The following is a 20,633-nucleotide window of genomic DNA, read 5'->3' on the forward strand; positions in this document are numbered from 1 at the left end:
GTCCTCCCCACCTTGAATTGATTCGTTAGCTGTGATCCTAGAGGATAATTTGTGTTTCCTGAAGTCGGTGGGTACGCCTTGGAGCCTGTTGCCTGCTATGACTTGACTGTGAGGAGGTGAGGGCTCGTAGTCTTCCGTCTTCCTGGTTGACGCATGTACTGCTCCCCTGGGCTCCTCCGACAAAGCTTGATTCAGGGGAGCCCTGGGTCCTTGAGGAGCTAACGTCCCTTTCCATCTGGCCCTCCGGAAGGGCTGATTGAGTCTGTGGCTGGCATGCTATGCTGCAGTGGCTGACCGTGGCCAAGGAGGAGGGATCACACCCAGCCTGGGACATGCTTTGTCAGTGGTGAGCGTCTCCAACTGCAGCAGCTGGTACTCAGCACGCTCTTCATTTCTCTGCTTTTTGGGCTGCTGCTTCCCGAAGGCTTTGGGGCAAGAGACCCCTGTCCTGAGGTGAAGGAAAAGCAGGACTGTTACTCTCAGCCGGGTACCACCTGCTCAGGGGCTGGGCCTTTGCTCTTTCCGGAGCTGCCCTCCCTCTTCGCAGGTCACTTGCTTTCTGGGCTCACGCTCACTCCTTCCTGTGCCCTTAGTCAGCAGACAGCGTTTGGTGTGGATCCTTTGACGGGTTTGCAGGGTCCCGCCGCTCTGCCGCATTCCCTCTGCCGCTGGGGCTTACCCAAGTCATTCAGATGACCGTCCTCGTTGTCCCTTCCTCTGGTCTTCACTCCTCCCCAAAGTGTTCTGTGCTGACCGCTGGAAGGCTGTGGTTTCCACAAAGCCGAGTGGCCGGAGCCTGCCCTCCTGCCTGTGACGCAGGCCTTCCCAACGCACAGCCCAGAATAGCCTCAGCTTTGCTGCTTTTCCAGCTGCCCTATCACTTTGCAAACTGGGATCTAATTTGCTGTCCACCCTCCCCACCCCAGTCTCTCAGCCAGTACCACTTTCTTTGCTCATGAAATATTTATAATCACAGATTATGTTTCCCTATGAGTATAAGCTTGCTTTTGTTTTTTTCCCTTCCATACCCTGAAGAAGCTGCCCCTGACAGGTCAGAGAGCCTCCGCCTCATAGACTTCGTCGCTCTGCCTCCTGCAGTGTCTGGCTTGATGACACTGTTGTTTTACTCCCTCTGCTGCAGCGTTTAACTCTCTGCTACAGCGCGGCCAAAGAAATGTGGTGGAAGGGGCTGTAGGGAGGTGGTCGCGATTGGGAGACCTGGGCCCCTGTTGGGCCGGTGCCACTACCTGGTCGTGTGACTTTGGGCAAGCTGCAGCCTCGGGGGAGTTGCACGGGGGCTGTGTGCTCGGGGGACCGGCCGGTGGGGGCCCTCTGGAGTAGTCCAAACATGCTTCTGGCCGCGGCCCTTGCCCCTGCCACTTTGAAGGGTATGTCTGTGGCTGCAGGTGGGGACCTGGCCAAAGGATGTGCAGAGATCATCCTGTCGCCACCAATACTCCTGGCAAACAGAGGCCAGGTGCTTCTGCTCTTCCTGTTTCCTGGGCAGTCCCCTCCTGAGACTTAATGCCCTGTCTTGCTTTAGTGAGGCAGGGAGAGAGAGAGAGAGAGAGAGAGAGAGAGAGACACGCCTTCTCTGGAGCCCACAGGCGCTGGCCTCACCTGGGCGCAGCCTCCTTAGATTTCCTGCTCCTTCCCCTCATTGCCTTTCTTGGCCTCTTCTCATGTTCTCTCTGGTTCTTTCTCAGCTGCCGAGAATTCCTGTTTTTGATGAAAATTGCATGATACTGGAATCAAATGATTAACTGAAATTCAAATCTGTCCTGGCAGCTGCATTTCTTTCCTTCCTCTGATTTTGTAATTCAATCTTTAACAAAAAGTTTCGGGATCTTTTTTATTCTTTCCCACCTGGAGGATGGATAGATATCACAGTTCAGTTCCCCTTGACATTTTGGACATTTGCCGAATTGTTTTCCCAATGTTAGTCATTTTCCAAATTGTTTGGACTTCCCAAGTTCACAGTGGTCATGAGTTTGCCTCTCAGTTTTCAGCATCAAACTAATGTGTTTATGAGGTTTTTTTGGTCTTTATGGTATTTTAAAGCCAGTGGGTTCCAGCCAGATTCAGGAACAGTGAGGCCTGTTGTCATTTGCTGATATTATGACAGACTATCTCAAAGACATACCACAGTTTTTTTTGTTTTTTTGTTTTCTTTTAAATGGAAGTGAACTTACACATTCTGGGAATTTCACAAGAGTGCTTGAATAATCGGGGTACCCTTGCCTATTATGAAACCTTCCTTTGAAATTGCTTTTAGGCCAGATGTTTACCTGCCAAATAGAGGTAACTCTTGGTCAATCGGGACTGATGATCCAATGTGGGATCAGAGCCGTCCTCCCAGGTCCCCGCTCCCTGCTCTGGGAGGCAGGCAGGAGGGCGCAAGGAGAGAGAAAGAGGCCTCTCCCACACGCTGGCTTTTCCAGGCATGCTGCTCCTGGCCTGCGCAGGATGTCATGGGCTGGGAGTGGGCTGTGCCACCCATGCCCACAGGCTCACCCAGTGCCCTTCCTGGCTGGCGCACAGGGCCAGGGGGTGGGGCCTTGCTTTGTCCGTGGACCTAGTTGGCCCTGTCCTTAACCAAGTACATTAGCCAACTCCCATTTGCTGCCAGCTCTGGTTAAAGGTCTGCTGGTGAAGGAGAAGGAAACCCTTGCTTATGTGAGGTTTTAGGGTTGTCTGTGGATTTTGTTTCTCCAGCTTTGTCCCCAAAATGTGTGAAACATTGAGAATTAGTCACATAGTTCTCCATGTATTTGGAACAGACTTTGCCGCAGATCTCCAGTCCCACAGGCTTCCCTTTGTACTTAATTTTAAGTTGCTTTTTGGCAGGTGGCGTTTTGCAGACAGTCTACATATACATATTCCCCCCCCTTTTGTTTCATATAAAAGTGAATTTTAGTCTTTTTACTCCTCTTATTTATAAGATCGTGTATTCGTTTTTATTTTTATTTTTAAAAGTATTTTTAATTTACGTCCAAGTTAGTCAGCATATAGTACAATAATGACTTCAGGAGTAGATTCCAGTGATTTATCCCCTAATGGATAACACCCAGTGCTCATTCCAGCAAGTGTCATCCTTAATGCCCCTCACCCATTTAGCCCATCCCCCACCCACAACCCCTCCAACAACCCTCAGTTTGTTCTGTATATTTAAGAGTCTCATGTTTTGTCTCCCTGTTTTTATATTATTTTTGCTTCCCTTCCTTTATGTTTATCTGTTTTGTATCTTAAATTCCACAAGTGAGTGAAGTCTTATGATATTTGTCTTTATCTGACTGGCTTATTTCACTTAGCATAATACCCCCTAGTTCCATCCGCTTTGTTGCAGATGGCAAGATTTCATTCTTTTTGATTGCCAAGTAATACTCCATTGTCTCTATATATCACATCTATCCATTCATTTGTCGGTGGACATTTGGGCTCTTTCCATACTTTGGCTATTGTTGTTTATAGCGCTGCTTATAAACGTTGGGGTGCATGTGCCCCTTTGAAACAGCACAACTGTATCCCTTGGATAAATACCTAGTAGTGCAATTGCTGGGTCGTGGGGTGGTTCTATTTTTAACTTTCTGAGGAACCTCCATACTGTTTTCCAGAGTGCATTCCCACCAGAAGTGCAAAAGTGTTCCTCTTTCTCCGCATCCTCGCCAACATCTGATGTTTCCTGAGTTGTTAATTTTAGCCATTCTAACTGGTGTGAGGTGGCATCTCATTATGTTTTTAGTTTGTATTTCCCTGATATGTGATGTTGAACATTTTTTCGAAAAATGTGTCTGTTAGCCATCTGGATGTCTTCTTTGGAAGTGTCTATTCACGTCTTTTGCCCATTTCTTCATTGGATTGTCTTTTGGGTGTTGAGTTTGATACGTTCTTTATAGACTTTGGATACTAACCATTTATCTGATACGTCATTTGCCAGTATCTTCTCCCATTCCATTGGTTGCCTTTTAGTTTTGCTGATCGTTTCCTTCCCTGTGCAGAAGCTTTTTATCTTGATGAGGTCCCAATAGATCATTTTTGCTTTTGTTTCTCTTGCCTCCGGAGTTGTGTTGAGTATCAAGTTGCTGCGGCCGAGGTCAAAGAGGTTTTTGCCTGCTTTCTTCTCTAGGATTTTGATGGCTTTCTGTCTTACATTTAGGTCTTTCATCCATTTTGAATTTATTTTTGTATATGGTGTAAGAAAGTGGTTCAGGTTCATCTGCATGTTGCTGTCATCTTTTCCCAACACCATTTGCTGAAGAGACTGTCTTAATTCCATTGGATATTCTTTCCTTCTTTGTCAAAGATTAGTTGGCCATACATTTGTGGGTCCATTTCTGGGTACTATATTCTGTTCCATTGATCTAAGAGTCTGTTATTGTGCCAGTACCATAATGTCTTAATGAATACAACTTTGTAATACAACTTGAAGTCTGGAATTGTGATGCCTCCAGCTTTGGTTTTCTTTTTCAGGGTTGCTTTGGCTATTTGTGGTCTTTTCTGGTCCCATACGAATTTTAGGATTGTTTGTTCTAGCTCTGTGAAGAATGGGGATTGCATTAAATATGTAGATTGCTTTAGGTAGTATCGACATTTTAACAATATTTTTTCTTCCCATCCATGAGCATGGAATATTTTTCTATTTTTTCATGTCTCCTTCAATTTATTTCATAAACTTTCTATAGTTTTCAGTGTATAGATTTTTCACCTCCTTGGTTAGGTTTATTCTTAGATGTTTATGGTTTTTGGTGTAGTTATAAATGGGATCGATCCCTTGATTTCTCTTTCTGTTGCTTCATTATTGGTGTATGGAAATGCAACCAATTTCTGTGTATTGATTTTATATCCTGTGACTTTGCTGAATTCATGGATCAGTTCTAACATTTTTTTTTTTAATTTAACCATTTATTCCTTATTTGAGAGACAGAGAGAGACAGGGTGAGCCAGGGAAGAACAGAGAGAGGGAGACACAGAATCCAAAGCAGGCTCCGGGCTCTGAGCTGTCAGCACAGAGTCTGACGCGGGGCTCGAACTCACGAACCATGAGATCATGACCTGAGCTGAAGTCAGACGCTTAACTGACTGAGCCACCCAGGCGCCCCAGTTCTAGCAGTTTTTTGGTGGAACCTTTTGGGTTTTCTGTATAGAATATCATGTCTGTGAAGAGTGAAAGTCTGACTTCCTCCTTGCTGATTTGAATGCCTTGTATTCCTTTGTGTTGTCTGATTGCTGAGGCTAGAACTTTGAATAGTATGTTGAATAACATTGATGAGAGTGGACTTCCCTGTCGAGTTCCTGACCTTAGGGGGAAAGCTCTCAGTTTTTCCCCATTTAGGATGATAACTAGCTGTGGGTCTTTCATATATGGCTTTTATGATCTTGAGGTATGATCCTTGTGTCCCTACTTTCTTGAGGGTTTTTATCAAGAAAGGATGCTGTATTTTGTCAAATGCTTTCTCTGCATCTATTGAGAGGATTGTGTGGTTCTTGTCCCTTTTTTTTTTTTTTTTAATGTTTTATTTATTTCTAGGAGAGAGAGAGAGAGAGAGACAGCGTGAGCAGGGGAGGGTCAGAGAGAGAGGGAGTCACAGACTGAAACAGGCTCCAAGCTGGCAGCCAGCACAGAGCCCGACGCAGGGCTCGAACCCATGAACCGCGAGATCATGACCCAAGCGAAAGTTGGACGCTTAACCGACTAAGCCACCCAGGCGCCCCTCTTGTCCTTTCTTTTATTGATGCAATGTAGTGCATGGATTGTTTGGCAGATATTGAACCAGCCCTAAATCCCAGCTATAAATCCCGCTTGTCTTGGTGAATAATTTTTTTAATGTATTGTTGGATCTGGTTGACTGGTATCTTGTTGAGGATGTTTGCATCCATGTTCATCAGGGAAATTGGTCTGCAGTTCTCCTTTTTATTGGGTTCTTTGTCTGGTTTTGGAGTCAAGGGAATGCTGGCCTCATAGAATGAGTTTGGAAGTTTTTTGTTCCATTTCTGTTTTTTAGGAGGTCATGTATTTATGTTTCTAAAAAGCCTGATGTTGAAGTACTTAGGAATGAAGTGTCTGGATATCTGCAGAAAATTATCAGTTGATGAACCTAAAAGGAGAATATGGCAGTTGTATTATTCTTTCAATTTATTTTAGGTTTGACATTTTCAAAACAATAATAGAAATAAAAGAAATAAAAAGGAATTCCTCCTTTTTTCTCCCCTTAATTCTGATGATAAAACCAACCCTATGTTGGAAATGTGCTCCCACTAATCTGTGCCCAGACTGGGTCCCCTAAGCCTATGGCCCTGACTAGCCAGGGCCAGACAGTCCAGATGGCAGGAGCCAGAGCTGTTCAGTCTGCCCGCTGCTGCCCACGCTCCAGCTTCTGGCTGGGTCTTTCTCACTGCCCTCCCCGGCCCCATGGCCCGGGCTTGGGGTGTATTCTTCCCTTCCTCCAGTTCAGGAATGTGGCTGTAGTGTTTGTAACTCTGTTCTAACACCTGGCACACAGTAGATAACGCAGTAAATGTGCAATTCATAAATCGTGTCTGTTGAGGTTTGTAGTGAGTGTTTAAAAGGAAAGGAGAACTTTGGGTGCCTGGATGGCTCAGTCGGTCGACGGTCCGACTTTGGCTCAGGTCACGATCTCACAGTTTGTGAGTCTGAGCTGCACGTAGGCTCACTGCTGTCAGCACAAAGCCTGCTTTGGATCCCCTGTCCCCCCACTCTCTGCCCCTCCTCCGCTTATGCCTCTCTCTCTTTTTCAAAAATAAATGAACATTTAAAAAAAAAAGGAAAGGAGAACTTTGTGCTTCCTAAATAACTACTGTTCGTCTAGCGTGTACTTTGAGTTTCCCTTCAGTGCCACCTGGCTGGGAGCGTGGATGGGTGCCTTTCTCTCAGGGCACATCACATCTAACCCATCTAAACCCCTGTGGCATGAGTTTATTGAAAACAAACCTGGTATGGTTTGAACCTTTCACTATGACTTGGGGGACTGAGAAGTGCCCCATGTTTCACAGATGAGAGAAACAAATTCGGGATTAGAACTAGGACTTTCTGGTACTCAGTCCAGTTCTTTTCAGTGCACCTCACTGTATCACTGAGCACTAGCACCAATGGACTTAGAAATATGGTACACTTTCTGAAAACCAATTTGGGAAGGGGCCACACACCTACCCAGCCTATTGGGGCAGAAAGCAGCATCGGTGTGAGGAGCCGGGAGACTCCTTGGTGTGTGGTGTGGCTGGGCCAGGTGGGCGGGGGTGCCGTGGGGCCAGGTGGGGAGGAGGCAGGGCGCTCTTGCTGCCGCGGGCTGAAGCCACCGGGTCCCAGAGCTTCAGAGCCCACTTCTCTGCCTTCTTCTCCTTCCCTGGGTAGCAGGACACTTCCTCCTGAGGGTCCACTTGATCTGTGGACACCACCACTGGTAAACCTCTGCCTCTGTGGAGCACTGCCACGGTGTAGGGTGGTCCTCCCTCGCATCTACCACTAAGGTGTCTCCCAGCCTTGCACCTGTGACTCTGGCCTCAGTGACAACTCTGGGTGGTAGGTCTCTATTTCATAGATAGAAAACTGAGTGAGTACGCAGTGGAGTTGGGCTCAGTGTTCCTTTTATGAGCCGTGGAGCCCCTGCTGTGCTTCATACCCCCTTAGCGTAGCACTTTTCACCCCGCTTTGTAACGGGGCAGGCCCCCTGCACTCAGGGCTGTCCCTCCCATTCTCTGCTATCTGCTGCGCACTCAGTAGGTACACAAAGAGTACTGGCCGCTCAAAGGTTAAAATTTGGAGTCTCAGTTTAGGAGTCTGTGTGTAGGTAGGTAGTGTAGGATAGGACAAAGGCTGAGACATTTACAGAGCATTTCCCAGGACAAGTGCTGGACGGGGTTGCACATCTCCGTGCAGATCCTTACCCGTAGACTTCATCCACACGGGTTGGATGCCCGGTGTTTCCAGCTCGTAGGATGTCTGCCCGTGCTGGTAACCCTGCGAAACTGGAGTTCACCTTCACATCCAAGCCATCGATATGTGCTTTCTTGGAGAGAACCCGTGATGAGTGTGGCTTTGGGCCATACCTTTGGTATCTCTTTCCAGGACTAGCCAGGATGAAAAAGAAGCCTTTTACTGGAACTTTTTCCTGGAACTTGCTTTTCTTATTTGCTTTCCAAATAATAAAATACTGTTCCTTCTCCTAAACTTGGTTTCGTGCATACAACATTTTGGTAACCTTCAAATATTTAGGCAACAGTTAAAAAGAGTTACAAGATGGCTTATGAGGCAGTTGTTTGTACAGGGGTTCAGAGGACAGCAGTCCCTTCAGGCTGGGCAAAATGTCTCCGGGATGGATGGAAGGAGTGAGATGGACATAAACGGCTCAACCCTCGCCTCAAGTTCATCAGGGTTAAATGATGTCCTTGGAAGCAGTCAGCAGTCCTTAGGCTCCGTCAGGGGACAGAAAGAGAATGGAAAAGGAAGGAAGAGATGCATGTGACAGAGAGTGACAATGTGCCACTGTCAGTTGGTTTCAGCATTAGGTGCCTAGGCTGTTGGTTGCTTCTTGTCGACAGAGCTTTTCTACCTTCCTCCATCTAGTTTCCTCCACCGTCCCCACCCAGAAAGATACTGAGTAAATAAGCTCTTATTAAAGTTTAATTTTTAAAAAAGTTTATTTTGAGAGAGAGCAAGTGAACAGGGGAGGGGCAGAGAGAAAGGAGAGAATCCCAAGCAGGCTTCGCACTGGCAGCACAGAGCTGAATGTGGGGCTTGAACCCATGAACCGTGGGCTCATGACTTAAGTCAGAATAAAGAGTGGGACACTTACTGAGCCACCCATGCATCTCTAAAGTTGAATTTTTAAATCTTTACCCTGCGGAGGAGAAAAGAAGGCTGTGGACAGGAGAAGGCAGTGGTGCTCAACTGGGGACATTTGTCAGTATCTGGAAGTGTTGGTGGTTGTCACAACTGGCGGTAGCATCTCATGGGTAGAGACCAGGGTCAGTGCTAGACATGCTGCGATGTACGGGACAGACCCCATAACAACCATCTGGCCTCAAGTGTTGATAGTGCCAAGGATAAGAAACCCTGGGGTAAGACTAGTCATGTGTGAGGGGACAGAGGACATCTGGGAGTCACAGTGAACCATTGGTTCCTAAATCACGGTGATTAATTAGAGGAGCGAAACCCTCTAACACTGAAATCCATGAAACTTTGCACTTGACATCGGCTTATGTGCCATTGCCCTGGCTTGAGCCCTAAAGGTGGAGCAGCAGGTAATGGGGGATTTAGATGGGCTGCAGCTTCCTGAAGGGTTGAGAAATAGACCAGCAGAGTCCAGGCCATCAGAGGACTGGGCCCTGGGCTCACAGAGTGGTTAGAGGGGCTCAGACCACGTGAGAGCTGTGGGCTGGGGTTGAGGGCAAGGTTGGAGGTTGGGCCCAGCCACGTGCTCACAGGCTAGGTCACTGAAGCTAGTTGCTTTTCTCAGAGCTTTGGCTTCTGCCCCCGCCCCCATTCTCCAAGACTGTCCTAATGGCACCAGCAGCCTTCCAACCCCACAGATCTTACAACTTTGGAGTCCTTTTGGGTCCGTCCCATTTTCCCTATTTATTATTAATTTTCATAGAGTGCCGCCCACTTTCCTAGAGCAGAGTGGCACTCCTCCAGCCCGGGGCCCAGCGCAGTCCTGGCATGCTGCTGTCTGCTGCCGAGTCACTGTGGCAATGCAGCCGCCTACCAGAGTCAGCTTTCGGTGTAGACCGCACACCTCTTTCAGCCTGGGGCCTGTAGCGCCTGGTGGGAGGAACAGAGAAGAGAAACCCACGTATCGAGAGCTGATTTCGTGCCAGGCACTCTACATGCTGTGTTCCAAGTAGCCCTTGCGAGGACACCGTGTGACTGCTGTGCCTCACATGTGAGTGAGCAATCCTGGGCCGGTGGCAGGCTGGGATCTGAAGTCAGGCCCATCTGACCTCACAGCTCCTGCTCCTTCTGCTGCACTAACCTGTGGAGGACATCTTTCTTGGTAGCGGGCCCTCCCCAGCTCTTAGAGCCATCTCCCAAGTGGCAGTTGGATGGCAGCTACCCGTGGTTGCTTCTGGTTTTCTCTGAAGTCCATTCCCTCCAGGCAGCCGAGGGCAGCGTTTCCCACTCGAGGCCTGCTCCCTGCCGTATTTATGAGTCCTGCGTCCTGCCCCTTGCAACTCAGGCTTCAGCTCCCGCCAGGGAAATGGGCCTTGCCTCACTCTCTGTGCCCAGCAGACTGGGCTCCCTGGGGCTGGCACCTGGTCTTGGCTCCCTGCTCAGCTCTCAGCACCCAGGACCGGGTGGCTTCTCAATGTTTGCTGAATGATTTATCAGGCGCAGGTTTTTCTCCAGCTCCACGAGAGGCTGCCTCTGCCTCTGCGGCCCCATTCCCACCTGGGAAGCCCAGGCCCAGGAAGCCCTGTATAGGCCGGCTAAGCAGCTCTGCCCGCCAGGTGCCGGCAGCCTGGAGCCTGGAGATCTGCACTCGCTCTGTTCCTCCACCCCTCCCTCCCGGCCGGCGCCTTTGCACCCAGGTGAGCCGCGTGAGCCCCCAGCTGTGGCTTTGCACAGGTCCCGCTTGGCGTGTCCTTTCCTCCCGGACACATGGCCAGTCATCCTATAGAGCCCTGCTCCCACATCAGTTAAACTTGGATCAACCGACATTTATTGACCCCCGGGCTAGATGTCTTTTAGTTTGCCCTTAAGGGTCCCTCGTGCCCCTTTTCTGCCTAGTTGTTCCCTGGCGGCTAACCTGTGTGGACTCCCATGCCCTCTGACTCCCGATTGGGTTTGGCCAGTGGGAAGCCCCAGCAGGAGCTCACAGGATGGGTACGGAGCACTTGTCACGGTCCCCTGCCCCTGTAGGGCTGGCCGCATCCCCAGTCCCCTCTGACAGCTCTATCTGCCACACTCCTTCCAAGAGCCATGCCCCCGGGGCCTCATGGAGCCTACTGCGCTGCCCGCAGCTTTGTTAAACTCTCCGCAGAAGGTCTTGACTGGAGTGGGCCGCCCGTGACCTGCCGGGACCCTGCCGGATACAAGCATGGACCGTGGGAACCCAGATGGCAAGCGATGGCCCCTGCTCTGGAGAAGCCCTTGAGAGGTGATGGGGCCGGTTCATCCTATGCGAAGTGGCGGGACGCTTCTGCCTCAGCAGCCGTTAGCCTGGGAGACTCCGACTTCTGGAAGAGATTTCTGGGAGCCAGAAGATTGGTCAAGTGACGTCTAAAGTGGCAGCTACTTTCATCCCAGCCAAAGCCAGACGTATGACACTGAATGAGAGGGACCATGACCTGCCGACGGCCTGGGGACCCTGGAGGCCAGCAGTGAGCGTGGAGGCTGGCAGGGCCACACCAGCCCCACGACACAGTCCTCCTCACCGCCTGGCTTCAAGTGCCCCAAAGCCCCTCATCCCAGACTGCATTTGTCAAGTTGGGCCAGGCTGTTGTGCAGAGGACCTCTCTAAGCGGTGGCCTGAGGGCCAGGCAGGTGGCAGGGAACTCAGTAAGTTCAAGGGATGGTAAGAGCACCAGGGTAGGGCAAGGCGGGGATGAAGGATGGGAGTCGGGACATATTTGGGCGGAAATAGGTATTCAGCAAGTTGAGACTGTTTGGCCTAGAGGAGCCATGTTGAGAGACAGAGCAGGGGTCAGGAAACTCACAACAGCACAGCCAGGCTGTGGGGACCAGAGCTGTGGGGATGGATTATTGAGGGCTGAGGTTTGTATCCAGAGGAGTTGTGTGGTGGGAAACAGGAGAGTGGGTGGGGAGGGGAGCAGCCGAGCATGGGGCAAGCTGCCGGCTGTGTCTGTGGAGGGGAGCGAGGCCAGCTCAGAGGGTGATAGGAGGTGGCCTGGGTCAAGGCTGGGAGGGGAAGCTGCCTGCAGTGTCCCTGATACGGCTGGGCCCACCTGGAGGCCAGGTCGGACTACCTGTGCCTGGAGGCGTGGGGCTTGCTGGCTGCCGTCTCCTCTAAGCCACTTTCCAGAAATAAAGGGCATCCATGCATCCTGCACCTTGACTCTTAAACCTGCTGGGCCACCCAACTGTTGAACTGGCCCAGAGGTGGAATGCGCAGGATGTGGTGAGTGTTTGGAAGTAAACAGAGGCAAGGGTGCCTTCTAGGTCTGTGCCTTGGGGGGCTGGTGGGTCCCTGGGAGAGGAGAGGAGAGGAGGAAGGAAGCTCTTTTCTGGTTGTTGAGCTGCGACTGTTTGGGGGACACCCTCTAAACACAAGGTCAAGGAGAGAACAGATGGAAGGCCTCAGAGGCTTGGGGACCCCCGTTGCTCACCCCACCACACACACCTGGGGAGAGGAAGGGGAGAGGGGAGCAGGCAGCCAGCGGAGAGCCCGGAGAGGACTGTATTTAACAGGTGGCTGCAGGAAGAGGAAGCTGGGCAGGAGATCAAGAAGAAATGGGAGGGAGGGAGGAGGGGGGCTGGGGAGTGGAGTCCTGGGGGTGCAGAGGGGAGGAGGGAGGGTGTGAGGAGGAAGTGGTCACCCCGGTCAGATGGGGCAGGGGCCCTTAGAAGTGAGGTGTGCAGAGGGCTGGATGAAGGGACCACATGGTTGCCACGGGCGGAGAGAGTTAGGTCAGAGGCAGCCCGCAGCGGGGCGAGGAGGGATGGGGGCAAGCAGACGGTCCCGAGGAGGACGGGGAATTTCTTCGGGAAGTTTGTCTGATGAAGGGAGAGGAGAGAGCAGCATGAGGGATGTTTTAGGCTGGGAGAGACCCGAGGAGTTTGTAGACAGGTGGGTTCTCCTCCTTGCTGTGAGGGATCTTTGGTAAGATGCTAGCATATGTAAAACTCAAAAACAAATGGAGGCCAGCCTTGAAAATTCCCAGGGCAGGGGCACCTGAGTGGCTCAGTCGGTTAAGCAGTGCACTCTTGATTTCGGCTCAGGTGATGATCTCCTGATTTGTGAGTTCAAGCCCCGAGTCAGGCTCAGTGCTGACAGCATGGAGCCTGCTTGGGATTCTCTTTCTCTCCTCTCTATGCTTCTCTGCTCTCTCTCAAAATAAATTTTAATAAAACATTAAAAAAATCTTAAGAAAATTCCCTGAGCAGACAAAACCAGGTTAGTCATACAAGTAAAGCTTAATTCAGCATCTTTTGCACGACCAACTTGACCTGGGCCATTTCTTGCTTATGCCTCTGGAAACCACAAGCAAGACTGAAGCTGTTTCCCAAGGTTGATACGAGGTAATAATTCCCTGTCATTTAAGAGAAGTCTAATATTATGACCAATCACTGCATAATAAAACAATCACTGCTTTCTCAGGTATAAACTGCTTCAAAACAATACACCCCTGAGCCTGATACCATGTTTTGGGAGTGCTGAGTGCTGGTTTGCAAACTTTTTGGTGGTGCACAATAGACTCTTGTTAATTACTGCTTGGGGGCACCTGGGTGGCTCAGTCGGTTAAGCGGCGCACTCTGGGTTTCAGCTCAGGTCATGATCTCATGATCTGTGAGTTTGAGCCCCGCGTTGGGCTCTGTGCTGACAGCTCAGAGCCTGGAGCCTGTTTCGGATTCTGTGTCTCCCTTTCTCTCTGCCCCTTTGGCACTCTCTCTCTCTCAAAAATGAATAAAAGTTAAAAAAAAAATTACTGCTTGGATGGTTCACTGGTTTTACGTCTGTTATTTTGGAGCTTTTGATACCTGCTAAGTACTAGGTCAATATTACCTGCATGAGAAGACCCATTAGCACGGGCTGTGTTTTACTCCGAAGGCCTTCCAGTGATGCCCAGACCCAAGGAAGGTGGCTCCCGGGAGGGAAGTATAACAAAGCCGCCTGACGGAGAGTGTGGGCCTTGGGCAGAGGTGGGCAGAGGCCCCCAGAGGGTTGGATTGGGGGGGGTTCCTCTGACTTAGACCAAAAGATGATGTGATGGGGCAGGTGAGCAGCTATTGGCGCCATCCCGTGCAGGGAGACTGCCCAGTATGCACTTAGTGATCATCGGATGGTGCCTCTGTGGCAGGTGGGTGTCGCCTAGGGGTTAGGGCAGTTGCAGTCACATTTCGTGACCACTTCTAGGCATTTCACGTGCAGATATTACCGCATCTTCCCAAAGCCTCAGGAGGTCGGTCCTGTCAGTGTTCCTGGGTCGTGCCCTGTGCTGACATGGGGACTGAAGCTCTGACTGGCGGAGCAGCCGTCTCAGGTCCCAGGGCCAGGCAATGGTGGAGCTGGAGTGCCAGGCCCCTGCACTTGCTGCTGGAGGCGGAGGCGGAGGCGGTGAGGACTGGTGGAAGGGGCCCCCGAACAAGCAAAGGACACCTGATCCCTGAGCCTGGTGGCAGGCTGGACGCTCAGGGAGGTCAGTTTTTGTATAGGTTGTGGGCGGGCAGGACACTGAAGGGTTCAGTCCTGAAGGTGAGAAGGAGGCTGTCCGCTGAGAGTGGGGTGGGGGTGGGAAAAGTGGGGATGAGCTGCCCAGAGGGAGGGAGAAGGCTGAAGCTGGAGAAGGGGTGGTTAGGGCGTCAGGGCGCTGGGCCCCTGTGGTTTCCGGCCTGGGCAGAAGAGGAGTCTGCCCAGCGGGGCTCAGTGGCCACGTGGGGGAGGGGGCGGAGAGCCGGTTGCCGGGGACATCCTGGGTCAAGGTTCTGCAAGGCCCGGCAGGGGAAGTGCCCCCACTCTCCCCGTGGGTTTGTGGCTCCATGACAGAGTTGACTCCACCCTCTTCTACACTGGGTCTCGAACACGCTTCTGTTCCCGGGTGCCATGCATGGGTTACACTAGTAGAATTACGAGTCTGACTCTAGGGGGTGGGGACAAGGCTGCCACCTGGAAATATTGCTTGAACCCAACTGTCTTATTTTGTCCCCTACGAATTCTTCAAGGACAGGAGCAGTGTGGGGCACACAGGAAGTGATTGCATGTTTATTCCATCAGGCTGGAAACTCCTCAGGGTACGGGGCCGGGGGTCCTGCCTCTCAGGAAACCATGGCCCCCTCCTTTGGTCTCTGTCTTTCCAGCACACATAGACACACACACACTCCCACGAACACATCCACGTTCATGCACACGCCCCCACACACATGCATACACCACCTTGGTCAGAGCTTCCCCCCAGCAGAACCTATTTGGAGGGGGGGCCTGTCTGGTGGCCTCGCTCTGGTGTGACCCACAGAGGCACGACAGGGACTCTGCTCGTGCATCTGGACTTGTCCGCAGTAAATTTAGGCTCTGAGCCCAAGGGGAGTGCAGACTTTGGGTGAGCTTGGTCCCTGCCCTTGAGAGGGTCTGGGTTGCCGAAAGATCTTGGCCAGAGGTAAGGAGGCCAAGGACAGGGATACAGAGACACACCTACCGCATGTGCTGGACGCTTCGGCATTGGCGATCTTACTGTCTTCACAGCCATCCTATGAGGCAGGTGTTCTTCACTTTGTAAAGTGGAAACTGAGGCTCGTGCTCATTGGCTGCCCACAGTGAGGGTGGAACCAGAATCTGGGCTAGGTCGGCCTCCAGAGATTGTGTCTGCAGTGGATGGAATTCTTGTTGGCAAAAACCGCTGGGAGGGAGGTGGCTTTATGTTCCCACCTTGTCCTTTTGAGCACATGACATGGTATTTCGTAAAGGCACAAAAGTTAATGTGGGTTAGGGCTTCTTAGTTTTTATGAGGCCCTCTGAAAACCAGAGAACTTGTGGAGGTTATGGCCCCTCTCCCCAGAATAATCCAAACATGCAAAGGCACACATAGGTAAATTTGCATATGACTTCAGGGGTTCAAGGCCCACCCCGCCCTAACCCCCCTCCCCAGACCTCCCATCAGAGGTGTCGTTAACAATGTGACAGACAAGGCCTCCTGGGACAGTGTACAAGGATGTCCATTTCAGCCCCATTTCAATTTTTAGTTATTTTTAATTTTTTACAATGTTTAATCGTTTTTGAGAGAGAGACAGAATGTGAGTTGGGGAGGGGGAGAGAGAGAGAGGGAGACACAGAAGCAGGCTCCAGGCTCTGAGCTGTCAGCACAGAGCCCGACACAGGGCCCAAACTCATGAGCTGTCAAGATCATGACCTGAGCTGAAGTCAGACGCTTAACTGAGCCACCCAGGCACCCCACGGCCCCATTTGTAATAATGAAAAACTGGGAACAATTTGAACGGCCAGCAGGAAGGGCTGGTTTGATAGGTAAAGCCGATCCAGGTACGACGGTCCCAAGAAAGAATGGTGTAGGTGTAAATAGATGTAGCTCTCTAAGACATATTGTTGGGTGGGGAGAAGCATGTTGAAGATTGATACACACACCATTTATGTAAAATAAAACAAAATAAGTTCACTCAACAATATTACTTATTTCTGCACATGTAGAAAAATGTGTATGAATGCATAGAAAAAGGATTGGGACCAGATCCAGGACGGTGTTAACAGTGGGGGTACGGTGGGGAGGGTGGGAAGTCCTGTTCAAGTATGACAAAACTCTGTCTATAGAGCTTTTTAATAGAGACAGAGCCCAAGCAGGGGAAGGGCTGAACTCCTCCGGGCTAGATTTTCTCAATGTAAAAATGTCAGTAATATCCACCTTTAAGAACTGTTGAGAAGGGGGTGCCTGGGTATCTCAGTCGGTTAAGTGTTAAGTGTCTGACTTCAGCTCAGGTCATGATCTCACGGTTCATGAGTTCGAAACCCACATCGGGCTCTCTGCTGACAGCTCAGAGCCTGGAGCCTGCTTCTGTGTCTCCCTCTGTCTCTGCCCCTCCCCTGCTCATGCTCTGTCTCTCTGAAACAAATAAATATTTAAAAAAAATTACAAACAAACAAACAACTAAATAAATGGAAATAAAAAACCACTAATTTTAAAATGCAGCACATATACTGGGTAAATAGGGGAAAAAGGGAGGAGGAAGGGATTCTGAAGGAGGTGGTGTTGGGTCAGGGAAAACCTCATATCAACAATCTTGTATTCCAGTCCTGACCTTGACAATGATCTGCCAGTGACCTTGGGCAAGTCACCTTAACTCTCCAAGCCTCAACTTCCTCTTCTGTGAAATGGGGATGCTAATGTCTGCCTTCCAGGACTCTTGTGAGAGTGAAGTAGGATAAAGCAGTCTTAACATATAGTATGTGATCAATGAAATCATAGCCATTAGTGTGATTTCAAATTTCAGCCCGCAAAATATTTGAGCTCTTACTAGGTGACAGGTAACATGGCTTAGGGATCATATCTAGTTCAATCAGAGATGACTTCCTGAAGGAGTTCAAGCTACCTGACCATGTGTGGGAAGAAGGGCAGCAGAGAGTGTGAGAGAGGGCTGTGTGCAGAGGTGAAGAGGGTCATGTCTGTGTGTCTGTTACTAATAATGATATCACTTACCTCCATGTTATATAGACAAGGATACTTGGAGAATCTAAACAAGTTGCCCATAGCCACGGCTAGAAAGTGAAGAACCGATCACACAGAAAGGATGGGCTGAGGAAGAGAAAGAACTTGGGAAGATTCAGGAAACTGAGGGAGTTCTCTGGGAGGGGAAGAGGGAGAAAATGGGCCTTGTTACCAGGAGGGCTCCTGAAGACAGAGATGTGGGGCCCTTCATGGGCCAGCAGGGCCTTGGTGAGCGCAGAGCAGACCCAGGAGACGCCGCAGGACCTGAGGTGTATCAGTCACTGAAATACTCTGGACAGCAGCTCCCCACCTCCCCTAAGGCCCAGGCGGATTCCCAGATTCCTGATTCCCTCTCCATGGATGGATTCAGGACTACCCCAGGGTGGGAGGGGAGCCAGGACAGGCGGTCAGAGAGGGGGAGGCCTGGAGTCTCTTTCCAGTAAGCATCTGTGGATGGGGTGGGGGGTGGAGAGCTGGCTGACAGGACTGAATCAAGTCATTAGCTCAAACCTGTGACCTGGCAGTTCCACTCCCTGAATCTTCACGCAGGGCCACAGGGGTCATGTGCAAGGGCGCTCAGGGTGGGGTTGTTGGGGGGAGTTGGAGGGAACCTGGGTGCGCATCCCCCTCTCAGTGGGTAACTGTGGAAGGTACCCATCAGGGACTAGCAATTTAGACGGGGTTTAAAAATATGGTACTGAGAAAACAAAGTAAGAAATAAATGATGTACTAATCAGGAAATTACAAAATACATGCACCTGTTTTGCAAGAACACATACAGATCTTGGCTGTGGGTGGAGGAGAGGAGTGGGAGTAAAAATCGAGATAAAGACAAAGGGCGTGGCGAAAATTCCGTCCCTGGGCAGGTGAGAAGGGAGGCCGGCTTGTAAAACCTACATTTCTGTGCGCATCACGACACCTAGTGGGCAGAGGGCCTCCCAGCTCCCCGGCCCCAGAGCCCGAGCCGTGATCCTGGCACCTGGACAGGCTGGGCAGGGCTTGCCTGGTTGGGCCCCTCAGCAGAGGGGCTGGGGTTTGCTGTGGTCAGAGTTCCAGGTACCGGAGTGGGGGGCCTGCATTGGTTCAGGGGAGGGGGAAGCTTCAGACCGGTTGAGCTCCACGCCACCTGCTGTGGTGGGTGTTTCCTGAGGGGCCAGAGGGTGAGGCCCAGATGCTAAATCCCTGAGTGCATACCTCAGTCCTGGCAGGAATCATTTGGAGGGGAGGGGGTGGGGTGGGGAGGGGAGGGGTGTCGGGGGCGTCATCGTGGAAGCAAAGATGGAAGGAGATGAGCCTGGGGACAGTGGGCATGGACAGGAAGCCTGGGGTTGATGGGGTCACCGGCAGCAGGGCCTGGGGCCATTGGCTAGGAATGCACCATGGACCCAGGCCAGGCCTGGGGCGGGCGTGGAGTGAAGCAGGGTGGGGTCCTGGGGTGAGGTCCTGCAAAAACACCTCCTTATCTGCTGCCTGAACTCCTCTGCTCTCCCAGACAGGTTGTGAGACCCTGGTCATGTATGATCAGGGTAAGTATGTCCTCGCTGGAAGTGGTGGTGAGGGGTACCAGCAGTGCTGGTGATCTTGCTCTCCGGGATTTGAGGGGTCCTACCCTGCTCCACCTCCCTCTGCAGTTCACAACTCATTACTCTCCCGCTCCCTCTCCTCCTTCACCTCCCCCTCCTTCTCTTCTCCATAAGATTCTGTCCCCTCACTTACGTTAGCTCTCCCTTCCCCCCATCTCTAGCCTCTCCTGCTTCCTGCACCAGAGTTATCTTCCTAAAGCGCAGAACAGCTTAGCCTGTTTAAGAACCTTCCTTGGCTTCTCATTGCTTGTGAGTCAATTCAGACATCTGTTGTAGGCACTCAAGTCCCTTATAATCTGGCCCAACCTGCCCTATCACACGTGTCTTACAGCCCGGCAACTCCATTCCTTCTTTCTTTCTTTTTTTAAATGTTTGTTTAGAGAGACAGAGCATGAGCAGGAGAGGGGCAGAGAGAGGGAGAGAGAGGGAATCCCAAGCAGGCTCTGTGCTGACAGTACAGAGGCTGATGTGGGGCTCGAACTCACAAACTGCGAGATCATGACCTGAACTGAAATCAAGAGGAGTCAGACGCTTAAGCTTAACTGACTAAGCTGCCCAGGTGCTCCTTCTCCATTGCTTCTCATCCTCCAAACCGACCGAGTGCTCCCGGTCTCCCCTGTTGCTTAAGCTGCTTTGGATACTCTTCCTCCCACTTCTCTGCCTGGTAAAGTCCTCCTCATCCTTAAAGGGCCAGTTCAGTTGTTAGCACCTCCACAGACTTCCCTGGCGAACTGGCCACCTGCAGCCCTCTGTCGTTAAATCAGCTGTCATTAATACTGGCTGGTGTCCAGTGCCTCTTGAGTGGGTAGAAAAAAAAAAGACCTCTGGGTTTTGACAACAGACTGTGTGGAGGGATCTTCTCTCTCTTTCTCTCTCTTAGTGTTTATTTATTTTGAGAGAGAGAGGGTGAGTGGGCGCAAGCAGGGGAGGGCGAGAGGGAGAGGGAGAGAGAGAATCCTGAGCAGGGTCCCTGCTTTCAGCGCAGAGCCTGACTCGGGCTCGATCCCACAAACCATGAGATCATGACTTGAGCCAAAAATCAAGAGTCTGACACTTAACTGACTGGACCATCCAGGAACCCTGGTAATTTTCTTCTCTGAACCTTAGAGTCCTTCTCTGCTAAATGCAGATGAAGCTGTCATTACACAGCCCAGACTCCTCGCTGCAGTCGGCAAGGTCTTACCTGACCTGTCTCCCGCCCCTCTGAGGGTACATGCTCCAGCCGCAGCAGCCTCCTCACACTGCTCATTCTTCTTCTATTTTTTTTAATTAAAAAATGTTTTTATAGTTTTTGTTTATTTTTGAAACAGAGAGAGACACGGAGCATGAGTGGGGGAGGGGCAGAGAGAGGGGGAGACACAGAATCCAAAACAGGCCTTAGACTCTGAGCTGCCTGCACAGAACCCAATGCGGGGCTTGAACGCACGAACCGTGAGATCATGACCTGAGCCAAAGTTGAATGCTTAACTGACTGAGCCACCTAGATGCCCTGGAATTTTCCTACTTTTTGACTTGGTTGGCAGCTTGTGAGTTCTTGAGGATGAAGCTCTTGTGTCTGGGATTATGGGGATGACAGGCTTGCAAAGTACTAGCCCTGGGCCCGGCTCTCCACCTGCTCTGGGAAGGGAGTATGTCTCTTTCATGCTTGTACTCTTAGCACTGAGCCCCGTGCCTGGCCCAGAGCGGGCCGTCAGGCCACATTTGCTG

Source organism: Hyaena hyaena, unplaced genomic scaffold, assembly GCF_003009895.1.
Source record: "Hyaena hyaena isolate Hyena2069 unplaced genomic scaffold, ASM300989v1 scaffold_55, whole genome shotgun sequence".
Taxonomy (NCBI): domain Eukaryota; kingdom Metazoa; phylum Chordata; class Mammalia; order Carnivora; family Hyaenidae; genus Hyaena; species Hyaena hyaena.